Source organism: Megascapheus bottae, chromosome 33 (assembly GCF_031878675.1).
Source record: "Megascapheus bottae isolate mThoBot1 chromosome 33, mThoBot2.hap1, whole genome shotgun sequence".
Lineage (NCBI taxonomy): Eukaryota > Metazoa > Chordata > Mammalia > Rodentia > Geomyidae > Megascapheus > Megascapheus bottae.
In genome coordinates this window covers 66953-82497 of record NC_143541.1, presented here as the reverse complement: position 1 = coordinate 82497, position 15545 = coordinate 66953, and positions in this window count along the sequence as shown.

The window sequence follows — 15545 nt, the reverse complement described above, 5'->3', positions numbered from 1 at the left end:
ACACTGAGGAAAAGCTGGGAACTTTCTTGATAAGATCTGGAACATGATAGGGAAGAACACACATTGGAGATAGGACGGCCTTTTAAATAAATGGTACTCAGAAAGTTGGAGATTTACATATCAGAGAACAAAATCAAAACCACTTACAAGCCACAAAAATCAGGTCATAATATATTAAAGCCCTAAACATGAGACATAAAACTTCTACAATAGTAAATAGGAGAAATGCCTCTGTACACTGGAATAGGAAAGGACACAGTTGGATGAGACGTACAAAGCAAAGAACACCAAAGCAAAAATTTAAAAATGGCATTACCTCAAACTAAAATGCTTCTTCCCAGCTAAGGAAATAATCAACAAAGTGAAGAGCCAATCTGAAGAATGGGGAAAAAATCTGTCAATATATATTTGAAAATGGGTTATATATACAGTGAGTGTGAGGAAGTCTAAACACTCAGCCAGAACAAGCAGATTCTGTTCCGAAGAAGCCAGGTCTGATTCTGCTCAAAAAAGCCAAGAGAATTTCCACAAAGAAAGTGATGCTTTTAGTAAGTCATGCTGTAAAAGAATCAGTATGGAAAGAACTGCAACTATGGAATCCATAATTAATCTGAGAATTATGCAAAGTCCAATATTAGAAAGCAGAAGGTGAGAAAAAGTGATGTGGCAACTGTAGAGTCAGAATTGGTTGTCTTGTTTCAACTATTTCATCAGCTACCAACTCAATTTGAAGTAGAGGTAAGTAACATTCAAGCGGGTAATCGATATGATTTTAATTGTCTACTGGGAAAGAAGAGAAAAAATTGAAATTAAGGGTATACTACTTGTTCTTTCATAAAGTGTTACCATCATCCAAGATAGGAAATAAAGGGAATTGGAAGGAAATAGTGAATTTTATTTTTACCATTTTAAGTTTTGACTCAAAGAATTAGGTGCTCTGAATTACACTGAAGTGAATCCCAGGAGATGGGTGCGGGGCAGGGGACATGTGGTTGGAAGAAGCAGCTCAAGATGATCATTGAAATTTTGACAGTACAATGTGGGAACAAGGGCAGAAGAGGAGGAAATGGCAGAAGAGAGAACCAAAGATACTAAAGGTTGACAAATAGAGAGAGATCACAATGTGGAAAGGAATGAAAGGTGTAGAAGAAAGGAAGAGACAGGAAGTAGAATTGTTTTCTGAAAGGCAAGAAATAATTCCTTCAAGCATAAAAGTGAAAGGGCTTCTTCAGACTGTGAAAAACTGAGGGAAGTTAATTCAAAAGAGATACTAAAATTGGTCACTGGATTTAATCTATAAGCCACCAGACATATGTTGATGGCTGAATAGTGCGAAGGAAGTGGTGGTGTGGAAACTATCATACTGCAGCGATGGAAGATGCTGGCTAAAGGAAGCCTGGCCAATCGTGTTAAATATGAGTGGAGGTTTTCTGTTAAGCTGTTCCTTTTTTCCAAAGGACAGATAAATAGGAACATCGTAGTGTGCTTGTAAATAAACATGATTTTAAACAAAATGACTACAGAGAGAAATAGAACACATAATGCTTTAAATAGTCAACAATTGATGCTTCATTTTAGGAAAGATCCAGCACTGTCACTTTTGCTACAGTGACACACTGAAGGTGAAGTGTATTTGAAAAGAGGAAAAAGGCAGAACTTGTATTATTACACCCTCTAATTCCCTATAAATTTGAGTCTCTTCTGGGTGGTAGAGATCAAAATATGAGGAGGAGAGGAATCATATGGCAGCAATGTGATTTCCAAATCTAGCAATTAGAATTCAAGGATAAATTGTTTGCTATTTGGGTTTTGAAATTTGTAATATTCAAATTTACCCAGAGTAACACAGTTAAAGGTGCATGTCAACACTTGTGAGTTATTTCCTCATATCTAAATGGTTGCCATTTGCAACCACTTTCAAGGGTATTTGCTCAATAAATGCATGCTATTTGAGGAATCTACAGTGCCCAAACCATTCAAATCTGAGAAATAGGAGCTGGCTCAACCAACTGAAAGACCGCCAGGTACTAGGTTGTATTTGTAGTCATGTGGTACTTAAGAAAATGAACCTTATTTAACCAAGAAGTCTCAGTAAAATCAAGAGCTGTTGGTTAAAATTTTGCATACACACTAGTCTTCTTTTTAATCAATGTCTTTTCATCCTTTTAGGTGCTGTGATCTTTCCCATAAAGAAAACTTGGAAAACTATTCCCACAAAGCAGAATTAAATCACCAGTGAGAAGAATTATTCATGGAAGGACTAAGGGTGATTACTGGAAATCATTCTGGGCCATGCTCCATACTGTCTAGTGCACTCTGGAGGGATTATTACATCCATAGCTGACTTCTTACTCGGCAGGCTATCTTACAGTTCTCTAATGGCAAAAGCTAACTTGAGAACATCTGATGGTAATGCAACTTACACCATAAATAACAATGCAAAAGAATTTTAGTTAGTGGAGAATCAATTGATTCTCCTTGTAGAATTCATAATAACCAAGACATTCATGTCATATTTGATATTGATAACTTTCTGAATTGATTAGTAAATTATTTCTTCATTTTCACATGTACTGCAGTCATATGCAGACAAACATCAATTTTTCAAGTTTAATCAGACCTCATTTAAATTTTATACTGTTCCTCCATTACCAGTAAGGGAAATGAAGAATTTGATATATTATTATATGTTAAACTTTTAACACAGTCATGAATTCTGTTTCTAAAACACCGAGTAGTTGGGCAATTGAAATAAGCACACTTTTAAGACCAGCACAAAATTTTTTCCTACAGTACTTACAATTAAACCTCATTTTAGTAACATCACAATATTAGTGAAAAAAGTCTTAGTCTCTCTTTCAGATAGATATACTAATTAAGTATATTCACTTCATCAAACAAAATAGTGGGATTAGATCAATGCTGTGCATATTTGTACAAATAATATAACCTTCACTTTTTGTGAGGAAAGGAATGCTCTACCAAATGAGGACTAGTTAAAATGTGGAAGAATATACCCTTGGTCGTGGTGTAGCTATTTTTACAATGAAACCCGAACTTTGTCTAACAAGTTCCCTGGGGAATTAAGAGAAAAACACATTGAAATAGAGAATATAAATTTTAGCACAAAATTACATGGACTAACTTTAGACTTTAGAGTAAATATTCACATAGTATACAACAGGACTGAATTTCTCATGAATAAAATATACAAAATTATCAATACTTAATTTTGTCTAGAAAGTAAAATGCATAATTGCCCAACATTTCTCACTGGTTTTAAAATGTACATGATACTTCAGATGATGACAGTTTTTGGTATTGGAAATGATTATACAATAAATTCTAACTGGTCTGAAAAAAAAAGAAAGTAAAGTGCAGAGGAAAGCAATTCATGAGGGGCTGAGAGCATGGCCTAGTGGTTGAGTGTTTCTCTAACATTCATGAAGCCCTGGGTTTGATTCCTTAGTACCACATAAACAGAAAAAAGCTGGAAGTGGTGCTGTGGCTGTGGTAGAGTGCTAGGCTAGAGAAAAACACAAGGACAGTGACCAGGCACTGAGTTCAAGCCCAGGACTGCCCAACGGAAGAAGCAATTAATGAAGAAAACATGTATATCTAAGTCATCAATGCCATAGAAATGATTTATTTTATGGAATACATTTTGACTCATATATCAAGAATTTTTGTGACTCAGAAAATGCATTATTTGGGGCTGGGAGCATAGCCTAGCAGTAGAGTGCTTACCTAGTATTCTCAAAGCCCTAGGTTCAATTCCTCAGAATCATATACTTAGAAAAAGCCAGAATTGGTACTGTGGCTCAAGTGGAAAAGATTATTTTCACCCAGTGTAATCTCAGTTGCAATCAAACTATAAACAAATGGCTTTGTCCTAACAGACATATATTTCCAGTTTTCACATCCTTATAGTCTACAAAGTTACAAAACTAATGTAAATAAACATCGTAACCATAAAGGCTTTTTCTTGCACTCAAATGGCATAGCAGTATTCATTTTATATACTCATTAGAAAAGTTCCACAGAAATTCAATACTGTTGTCAGAGGATGCTTGGAAAATGGTGGCTCTATTGAACACCAACTTGGTTAACCTGTTTTCATCAGCAGTAGCTGAGAATAGCAGGAGGACAGGACCTACGAGAGACAAGCAAGGTTCTATCTCCTTTATCCATCCAAAGGAGACACAGTTTCTCTGCATCAGAGGCAAATTTTGACAACAGTGTCATAGATGCTAGAGGGTTCTTGCAGGCCTGAATTTGTAGCCCATAACTCATCTAGTAATTACAGGAAAAGTAAATGGAAAGCACCCAGTGCCTGACACTGGAAGATGAAAGAAGAACGGAAGGAAGAATGTTCACTTCAGAACATCCAGAGGTGACAGACTACTGCCAACTACTGTAACCTCAGGTCTCATGTGTGAAGAGCAAAGCAACTTATATTCCTTAGAAGTTCCATCCATTAACATATTGAGGAAGTAGTGTGAAAAAAATTACCATAAGTTCAATGGAACCCAACTTTAAATAAGATCATAAGAGTACATCAATATATTTAAGAAAAGAATAAAGCAAGTTCCTGGAAACTGACTACATCATCATAACAAGAAGATATAACAAAAGACATGGGAATCTCTTATCTACTTTTCTTAAAAGCCACAAGTGGTGCTGTGGCTCAAGTGATAGAGCTCTAGCCTTGAGAAAGCCCAAGGACAGTGCTCAGGCCTCTGAGTTCAAGACCCAGGACTGGAAAAAAAATCATCAACAAGAACTCTTGTAACAATGTCTGAAACATGATTGATTCTCAATAAATTTGTTGGTGTTGAATGCATAAGCAGGTAAGTGATTGAACAAAGTTGACGCATCAAGTAAACTTTGTGGTTCCACATCCTCAATTTTAGTATGGTGCTGATCTCTTTTACAAACTACCAGAAGGCATGGTGGAATTTGTGTAGGGTGACTGCCGTGAACAGTGAGTGCTGAAATTGTGGTCTTTCATTCAGCAAAAGTCAGTGAATGCCAGGCAGACGCCATGCCTGTGATAGACAGCCTCGTTTGTGCACAATTACTTTCTTGAACCTTTCCCACATTTCCTTGTAGGCAGAGTATCATTCTTGCTCCAGTGATTTCAGGCTCGGTCCAGTCACTTGCTACAGCCAGCAGAAAGCCCCTGGCTGTGATTTTTTTGCTGCCTCTGGGCACAAGTGGGAAGGGGAGTGGTATGGTGTGCTGATCCCTGGCTCTGATAAATGCATCATGGGAGCAGCATGCTCCAGATGGTGACTGGCTGTATCTTCAGCTTGGGCTCTGAGTGAAAAGACATACGGAATGCAGGCAATCCCATCAGGATGAAAGCTTTCCACAGCCTCATAACATGAACCAAAAAAATCATTTTTGTTACATGCCTCTGGATATACTGGGGTTGTTTCTGCTGCATAATAACTAGAGAATAGCATTAACTATTTCAGTGTCTACTGTGAATGCTGAAAAAGATGAGAAAACATTATTTGTGGTCATATCTGCATCCCAGAGGCCAGAGCCACATGTCTGGTAGCCTGGTGACATTTGTCAAATGAAAGGGATTATACAAATATCACAAATGCCTGTAACGAGCTTGAGAAGCCTGAACCTCATCTGTCAGCACTTTGCAACAGCTTCGCATTGCCATGAGCAAACCCTTTCCAGGGAGTATGCCCAGCATTTCCCATCTAGCAGGCAGACATTGCTATACTGTCAATTCTTCTTTCCCTCAGCCACCATACTTGAGTGAGAGTGTGATTGCCTGGGTGGGTATGTGTGGGTGAGTTCACTGCTGGTGTGGTATCATCAGTACATTCCCATACTCATAGTCAGCATGATTCTCACCAGCTCTACTCTTCTGTGAGCCCATACTGCTTCTTAAAATTTGGTCAGAGTATAATGCCTGCTGAAGTCCTTTTAATTATTCTTCCCTATACCTTCTTACTACCAGAAGAAGCTTATTTAGAAGGAACCAGGGCTTAATGAGCTATTTAACCCAAACTAGCCACATAGCAAGTAACAAGTCTCACACTGCTTTGATAACTCAATGTATATACTCCAGCAGAAAGACCAGTTTAAAAATTCTGAAACTGCTCTATCAAACCACTAGCAGAAAGAACATTAATATTCAGAAAGTGTTGATTAAAAACAGGACTAACCATCTGATAATGAATCCTCAGTTAATTTGTACACACACGGGAGCACTGGCACTTACCTTGCAGTGTCCAGTGGTTCAAAAGGTGAGAAAAGCTGCAAGGACAACCTTGGAGAAATTCACTTCTACCTTCAACCATACTCCCCGGAAAGTCCCATGACCTTAGGAAGATACATAATTTCTTTGGCTGTCAATTAGGCCTCATCTCTATAGTGTTGTCTACCTCTCAAATGTTATGATTTCCTAAGTTCTGGAAGCATCCCATTTATACAGGTAATAGGTGCATTAATTGTTGAACCTTGATACCCCTTCCCATGTTTTTATCCCCTATATAACATTAGTAATCTCAACATGCTTTGATATTTTCCCTTCTTAAAAATTTATTCTATAATTCACAGATACTGATAAATGCTGTGTATATTGTGAGAGCTCTCAAAATATTATTCAATAATTTGAATCAAAGTTTTTATTTTAAGCATTACTGGACCTGTACAGAGCTATATATCATTAGCATCCCAAAGTACTTATTGTATAACATTCTATATAATTTAGTACTTTAGGGTGACAATCTGTTTCTTTTTTCTTTTTTTTAAATTAAAGAATTTATTAACATTGATTTTTACATTACATTCCAAATGTCATGTTTAACAAACAAGTATTCAAGAAGGGAATCTCTATATACAATCACTGGCACATAGATTTTAGAACATAATTAAATCAAGCTGAAGGTTTATATGTCATAGATACATATTAATATATGTAAGAAGACATTATGTCCATAGCATATATAGCCCATCATAGATTTTATGTCTATGTAGTTATATTTATATCTCCAAGACCATGTCCATAAACTTGGGTACCCAAATATTGAGTCATTGCTGGTGTAGTGCTTGGATCTAATATCCATATATTAAGGATACCATATGCCTTTTGTTCCTTTGGTCTTGACTTATCTCAATCGCAATGATTTGCTATAATATGTTTCTTTTTTACTATTTTTATTGTAATTGATAAAAGGGTTACATGATATTGTGCATTAATTCACATACATTGATACCCTTTCACATGTCTTGGTCCCCATTACCCTCCCCCCCACCCCCCCATCTTGGTTTTCCCCCCTTCCCTATCCAATTTTAAATAACCAAATACAAATATATCCAATATATCAGATTACAAAGTGAGGTACTATAATAATATGATATAACCAAGGGACAGCAAAAGAGATGAGAGATAACATAGTACATTAAGGACAACAATCATTCATTATATGGCTTTTGTTTCAATATCATAGAGGTCCTTTCAATTAGCTTCATACTATATGGCCTTTTGTATCAAGGTTTTGCTCTATTGCAAATCTCTGCTAGTAGAGCCCAAGGTTTCTACTGATTATGACAAATGAGGGAAACCATTGAGCCTAAGTTCCTTTGAGTCTGCCTTACTTCACTTAATATGACTTTTTCTAAGTCTTTCCATTTCCTAACAAAGAGGTCTAATCTGTTTCTTAAAGAGAAAATAAACGGGTTTACTGGGCTGTTGTTTTCAGTTTTTTAATAGGTGGGTCCTGCTTGAAGTAAGGCCTGGTTGCTGTCTATGAGCTTTTCATTCAAGGTTAGTGCTTCAGCCACAACCCCAGTTCTGGTTTTTTTTCTGGAAGAGATAATAGTCTTATGGATTTGCTGCTGGGATGGCATTTAACCACAATCCTCAGATCTCAGCTTCCTGAGTAGCTAGGATTACAGGTATGAGCCAGTGGCACCTGACTTAAACAAGTTTTAATCTAAATTTTACATATTTTATATAACTAAACATAATGGCATTTCCAACAAGAAAACTCAAAAGTCCTATTAAGCAATGCTTTGCATACTGATACATCTATACCTATTTAATTTCAGGTAATCATATTCTCAAAAGATCAGCTACTTTATAAATATTGCTGTAAATTAAAACAAGTGGGAGTCAAAGAAGAGAAACAATCCAATAGTCAAGGCACAGAAACCGTAAATTCCCTTTGTTCAATTTAAGAGAACCTGGAAAACATGCAATTTTATAACATAAGCCCTCCTGAAAAAGTTAATATTTTTGAACCTACTAATTAACGCTGATACTTAGTGCAAGTTGCATAAAATTGTTAAGAATTAATTAACTAATATAGTCTAAATAGGATCTCATTATGAACTGTAAAAACACAGGGAAGAACCTGCAAAAATTGCCTGAGGCTTTTCAAATGTAAGAGTGATAATAAGTAATCAGAGAAAGAAAGTTTCCTTAAATTAGTCGATTTATATTTTAGATTTGGGCAAGAAAGTTATTTTTAACATTATTCTAAAAGCTTCAATATTTTAAAATACAAAGAAGTCAATGCATTTTAATCATCTACCGTGAAATGCCCAGAAGTTAAATTGATCATACACATCTGCAAAAAAATTAGACTCCTGAATATGCTAGAAGACCAACAATGACATGAGGCAAGAGGTATTCTTAACAGAGCTGCCAGGTCTTTGCAAAGGCTAAGTCAAATGCTAGCATGGCTGTGTCCAAAATCCAGGCATGCATAGTCTCTCTTCATTCAGTATATAATAATATACTATATATGTATGTATATATACATGTGTGTATATATATTGTATTAACAAAATATACCATCACAGCAAATGAACAAATGACCACATATTCTTTAAGATATTTCAAATAAGACTTAGTGTAAACTTTGAAACCTTAGTTATATTGTTACATGGAATATGTTGAAGTATTTCCACTCATTTACAAAAACTGCACAATCTTTCCTGAAAAATCGTCTGGTGAGTTGGGACACTGAAACATCCATATGTTATTTATTTTTTAACCTCTGTAGCCTGGATATGTTTATCATTGTGTAATATATTTTACCTAAGTAGTGAAAAGGTTAGCATGTATGCCAAACCCATGTTGCATTTTTGCTTACTAAGAACAAATTTTAAAATTTGGGAATGCATGATTCATTTGGTCTTAACCTCCCACCAATAATAACTACAGACAATATTCAGACACTTATAGTAAGCACTCCAGTTGTATATAAATATATACACATACTTTCATTTTTACAAAACTGTGTTAAATAGGATTGTTCTCATTGTACAGGTTAAGAAACAAAAGTTCAGAGATTAAAATAGGCTTTTTCAAGGGAGAGGGCATTTTTCTCTATTTTAAAGAAGAGTCTAGATTTGCAAATACCATATTCAATAATTACAGAAAGTAAAACAAAGTGTTCCTGCTTTCTCCATAATTAACAGGAGGACCTTTTCCTACCATGCTGATATGATTACAGTAATTACCATACTAACAAGAATAAAGCACGCTGCAAGTACAGGAGATTTCATCAACCTAAACTTCTCCTAGAACTCTCATGAGTGCTCCTTACAGCACCTTCCACTTTTCACATCTGAGTTGCCTTCATGTAGTTCTTCCCTATACTCAATATACTTCCAGCCACTCAGTTTCTCATTACCACAGTTTTGTTTAACCATGAGACTTTCAAGAAGTACAAGGCAAAATGGCTTACAAATTCTTTTAAAGAGAGTTATTGAAAGCATCATTTAAATTCCAAAAAACCCATTAGCACCGATTAAGTTCTTGATACAAGAACTTAAACAATAGCATAAGGACCTAGGCCCTCCCCTAATTTTAGCTATACTTGCCTTGATGCCAACTTCATTGTTGAGAGAAAGTTCGTTATAGGCACAAGCTTCCAAGCTCAAATCCAATTGGAAAAGTATACATAACTGTTTCCATAACAGCCCAGAAAACTCAAGCAAAAAGAGCTGGTATATGGCTCAAGTAACAGAACACTCACCTAGCAAATGTGAGACATGAGTTCAAACCCAATGCCAATAAAAATTAATGAATTAAATAGAAAGCTGCATTGGGTGTATTAATCATGATCTCTTTATAAGTGTTACATAATCTTTCCATAGGCTGGAATAAGCTACTTCTACAAAAGGTACAGTTTTCAAGTTTCTGGGTATTTTGACTCAACTTTCCCCATCTCATGACTCAGCATTTCCTTTTGGCCCATTCAGTATCCTTACTCAGCATATCTGAATCCCAATCAACACCTCAAGAAGCCAAGGACTGGTTCTGATACTCTGGTATTATCTTTTCTCTGGTTCATTATGAATCTTGTGTTCTTGTTCTGAGATATTCTCCCCAGAGACCACTTTTCAGTCACCTCAAAAGTCTACGAACCATAGGATGTGGTTGTAGCCAAGTGTCTGTGGTAGCAGAACATATACCCCCTGTCAGGCAGAAATAACTCATTGTAACAAGGCCCCTGGAGCAATCCTGAGACAGTGACCAACTATATCATCTGTGACCACAACCTCAATACACCTATGACTGGTTTAATAATGCATACCTCTTCTCTCCCTGCCCCAATTTCTTCTATTTAAATGTAAAGCAAACATCTATAAAAAAAACAACAAGTTGAAAAACATACTTTATATACAGTGTGCCTCATGCCATATTATTTAAATCTCCTGTCTCTCAGCATCACCATCATTCAACTCTTTATCTGGTTTATTGGGGAAGGTGGCTGGACCTGATGTATGGAACCCAGGTGTTTGGGCCTGGAGGCTAAAACTCCTGTAGCCTCTGAACCTGACAAATGAAGAATGCATCTGTATTTTTCTTTCAAGAATTCATTACACACACATGTACAAAAAATTGTAATGTATTAAAATTACAAAATAGAATAAATCCTTATCCCAAGCAAGATGAAGTAAAATAGGAATTTAAAACATCCTCTTGTCTTTTGAGACGCTCAAACATTTTACACTGTACATAAATCTGTTGGCCTAAGAAACTTTTTTCCTGTTTAACATTCAGGAGAAAGGCAATGTTTATGCCTGTTTGTCAAGAAATAACAGTATGAATGAGAGTCACATTTGAATAACAAGAGTGGACTAGACTTGAGAGAATAGAACAGGCCCAGGCAGCTTCAGTTCTCCATTTTAAAATTACTTACTATTGTTGGGAATAATAGAACATCAAAAGGATAAATTCAAAGCTCAAATTAGTTCCTGTCCTCCCAGGAGAAGCTGCTGCCTGATTCTGATCTGTCTTTCATGTGTTGTTCTCATTCAAACTTACAATTTCAAGGCTAGACAGTCATTCCAATGTGCAAAGGATTGTTGGTATTAATGAAAGTTATATTTAGAAACCGTTCAACTGTGAGACAGAGTTTAATATTAACTTGTGAATTATGAGGTCACAACAAGGACATATTGACTGAAGTTCCAAAACTGTGTAAATTACCTGTGTTGGTGATCACAGGCTTTACACTGGTTTTGCTCAAGTTAAAAAGAGATGTTTGGGGTGGAAGGAAGATGGCACCGAGACAATAGGGACGCTGCTTAGCTCTCTCTCACAAAAAGAGAGAACCAGGGAATCCCACGAGCCAATTATCTTAAGAAATCCACAACAACAAACTCAGAAAGCAACGAAAAAGGACTCAAACCGGAAAAGAAATCCAGATAAAGCTCACATCCAACTTTCTCAAAGAATTCGGAATGCAAGGACCCCTCCCCCACCTCCTCCCCCAGTTCCAAACTGCAGAAAGAGGCAGCAGCCACTGAAAACGGTGGCGGGCAGAGGGGGCCAGCACGGGAGCCTGATTGCTGCAGAAACCAACATACAACCAGGCCAGCAAATGGCAGCAGAACCCAGATGCGGAACCAGAACAGCAAGCAGCAGAACCCAGACTGGGAACACAGGCAGCTGCGGAGACCCGAGGGAGTGAAAGACTCCCCACCACCTTGGAGCACCCACAGACCAACACAGAGGCGTGAGTAATACAGAGCGCCCCAAACACAATGGGAAAGCAGCGCGGTGCCAAGCAATAAAACTTAACTCAGATTCCTCCACCCCGCCTGACAAAGATCACAAGAACTCTCAAGACAAAGGCCCTAATAAAAGCTTTTAAAAATGGTAGGAACTAATAAATATCTCTCAATCCGAACTCTCAATATCAATGGACTCAACTCTCCAATTAAACGGCATAGGCTGTCTAGTTGGATCAAAAAGCAAGAGCCATCGTTCTGCTGTCTTCAAGAGACACATCTTACCCCAAAAATCAATCAGCTTTTGAAAGTGAGACGTTGGAATAAACTCTATCAAGCTAATGGCCCCCATAAACAGGCTGGAGTTGCCATCCTCATATCAGATAAAATAGACTTCAAACTAAAATTAGTAAGAAAAGACAAAGAAGGTTACTACATACTACTAAAGGGATCTTTCCTCCAGAAAGACATAATGATGCTAAATATTTACACACCCAATCCCGGAGCTCCGAACTTCATCAAGCAAACTTTACTTACAATAAAACCATACATAGATAGAAATACAGTGATTGTCGGTGACTTTAACACACCACTCTCACCTATGGACAGATCAACAAGACAAAAACTCAACAGAGAAACCTTAGAATTGAACAACTATATAGACCAGCTATATCTAACAGACATCTGCAGAATATTCCACCCAGCAACAACACAATACACGTTTTTCTCAGCGGCACATGGAACATTTTCCAAAATAGATCAGATGTTAGGTCATAAAACAAACCTGGTCAGATTCAGAAACACTGAAATTATTCCATGCACACTCTCAGACCACAAAGGCATCAAATTGGAACTGAATAACGCATCTCCACCAACGAAAACCCTGTAACTCATAGAGATTGAACAACACATTGTTGAGTCACCAATGGGTCATCGAAGAGATCAGAACAGAAATCCAACAGTTTATGAAATTTAACAGTAAGGAGCACACAAAATACCAACTCCTTTGGGACACAGCAAAGGCAGTACTCAGAGGAAAATTTATAGTGCTGAGTGTCTACAAGAACAAGTTGGAAAAATTGCAAACCAACAACATAATGTCTCACCTCAAGCTCCTGGAAAAAGAGCAACAAACGAACTCTAATCCCAGTAGAAGAAAGCAAATTATTAAAATCAAAGCCGAATTAAATGATTTGGAATCCAAAAAAACTATAGAAAGAATCAACAAAACAAGGAGTTGGTTCTTTGAAAGAATTAACAAAATTCACAAACCCTTAGCAAGTCTTACCAAAAAAAAGAGGAGAGCATATCGAAATAAACAAAATCGCAGATGAAAATGGTAATATCATGAAAGAAATTACCAATATCCAGAATATCATGAGGGAATACTTCTCAAACCTTTATGCCAACAAATTTGAGAATCTAGAAGAAATGGATGAATATCTAGCCAATATTAACATACCCACACTGAACCAAGAAGAACTAACCCAACTCAACAGGCCTATTTCAATCTCTGAAATAGAAATGGCAATTAGAGAACTTCCACCTAAGAAAAGCCCAGGGCCAGATGGATTCACAGCTGAATTCTATAAGTTCTTCAAAGCAGAGCTCAAACCAATCTCCTCAAGCTCTTCAACGAAAATGAAAATGAAGCTTATTTACGAAACTCATTCTATGAAACCAGTGTAACCCTCATCCCAAACCAGACAGAGATTCATCAAAGAAAGAGAACTATTGACCTATTTCTTTGATGAACATTGATGCAAAACTTCTCAACAAAATACTGGCCAACCGTCTACAACAACTCATCAAAAAAATTATACACTATGATCAAACTGGATTCATCACAGGGAGGCAAAGCTGGTACAACATACGCAAATCAATTAATATCAGTCAACACATCAACAGGAGCAAGGACAAAAATCACATGATTGTCTCAATAGACGCGGAAAAGGCATTTGACAAGATCCAACACCCCTTTATGTTAAAAGCTCTGGAGAAACTAGGAATCCATGGAACATTCCTCAATGTAATAAAGGCTGTGTATGAGAAACCCACAGCTAGTATTACACTCAATGGTGAAAATCTAAAGCCATTCCCTCTAAAATCAGGAACGAGACAAGGATGCCCACTCTCTCCACTCCTCTTGAACATAGTACTAGAATTCCTAGCCAGTGCAATAAGGCAAGAAGCAAGCATAAAGGGGATCCAAGTAGGGAAAGAGGAAATAAAATTATCCCTCTTGGCAGATGACATGATTCTGTATTTAAAGAATCCTATAGACTCTACTCCCAAGCTCCTTGAGCTGATTCAAAACTTTGGAAGAGTAGCAGGCTATAAAATCAACCCTCAAAAATCAACTGCCTTCCTTTACGCCAACAGTGAGAGGAAAGAGGCAATAATCAGGAAAGAAACTCCTTTCAAATAGCCTCAAAGAAAATAAAGTACCTAGGAATTAGCTTAACTAAGAATGTAAAGGACCTTTTTGATGAAAACTTTAAAACACTAAAAAAGGAAATTCAAGCAGAACTAAGGAAAGGGAAAAACCTCCCATGCTCCTGGATTGGAAGAATCAACATTGTGAAAATTACAATCTTCCCAAGGGCTATCTACAAATTCAACGCAATTCCCATCAATATCCCAATGGCATTCTTTAAAGAAATAGAAGAGGCAATTCAAAATTTCATATGGAATATAAAAGACCCCGTATAGCAAAAACACTTCTTAGCAGAAAGAACAGTGCTGGAGGAATTTCAATTCCAAACTTTAGACTCTACTACAGAGCTACAATTCTCAAAACAGCTTGGTACTGGCACAAGAACAGGCCTGAAGAACAATGGAATCAAACTGAGGACCCAAATATTAAACCACAGACCTATGGCCACTTAATCTTTGACAAGGGAGCCAAAAAAATACAATGGAAGAAAGACAGCCTCTTCAAAAAATTGTGCTGGCAGAACTAGTTAAGCACCTGCAGAAAACTAAAGCTGGATCCTTCTTTGTCACCTTGCACTAGAATTAACTCCAAATGGATCAAAGACCTGGAGGTAAAAGCTGACACATTGAAAACTTTACAGGAAGGATTAGGAGATGCACTAGGCCTCCTTGGCACAGGTTGAAACTTCCGTAATTAGGACCAAGAATCACAACAAATCAGAGAAAGGCTGGATAAGTGGGACTGCATTAAATTGCGGAGCTTTTGCATGGCAAAGGACATAGCTAGTAAATTAATTAGGAAGCCTACAGAGTGGGAGAAGATCTTCTCCAACCAAGCAACGGACAAAGGCCTCATATCTAAAATATATCAACAACTCAAAAAATTGAATCACTCCAAAACTAATCTCCAAAGTAACAACCATCCCATTAAAAAATGGGCCAAAGACTTAAAGAGAGTCTTCTCTGAAGAAGAAACAAAAATGGCCTATAGACACATGAAGAAATGCTCAACATCTCTGGTCATAAAAGAAATGCAAATCAAAACAACTCTAAGATTCCACCTCACTCCAGTTAGAATGGCCAGGATCAGGAAAACGGCGGAGGGAGCC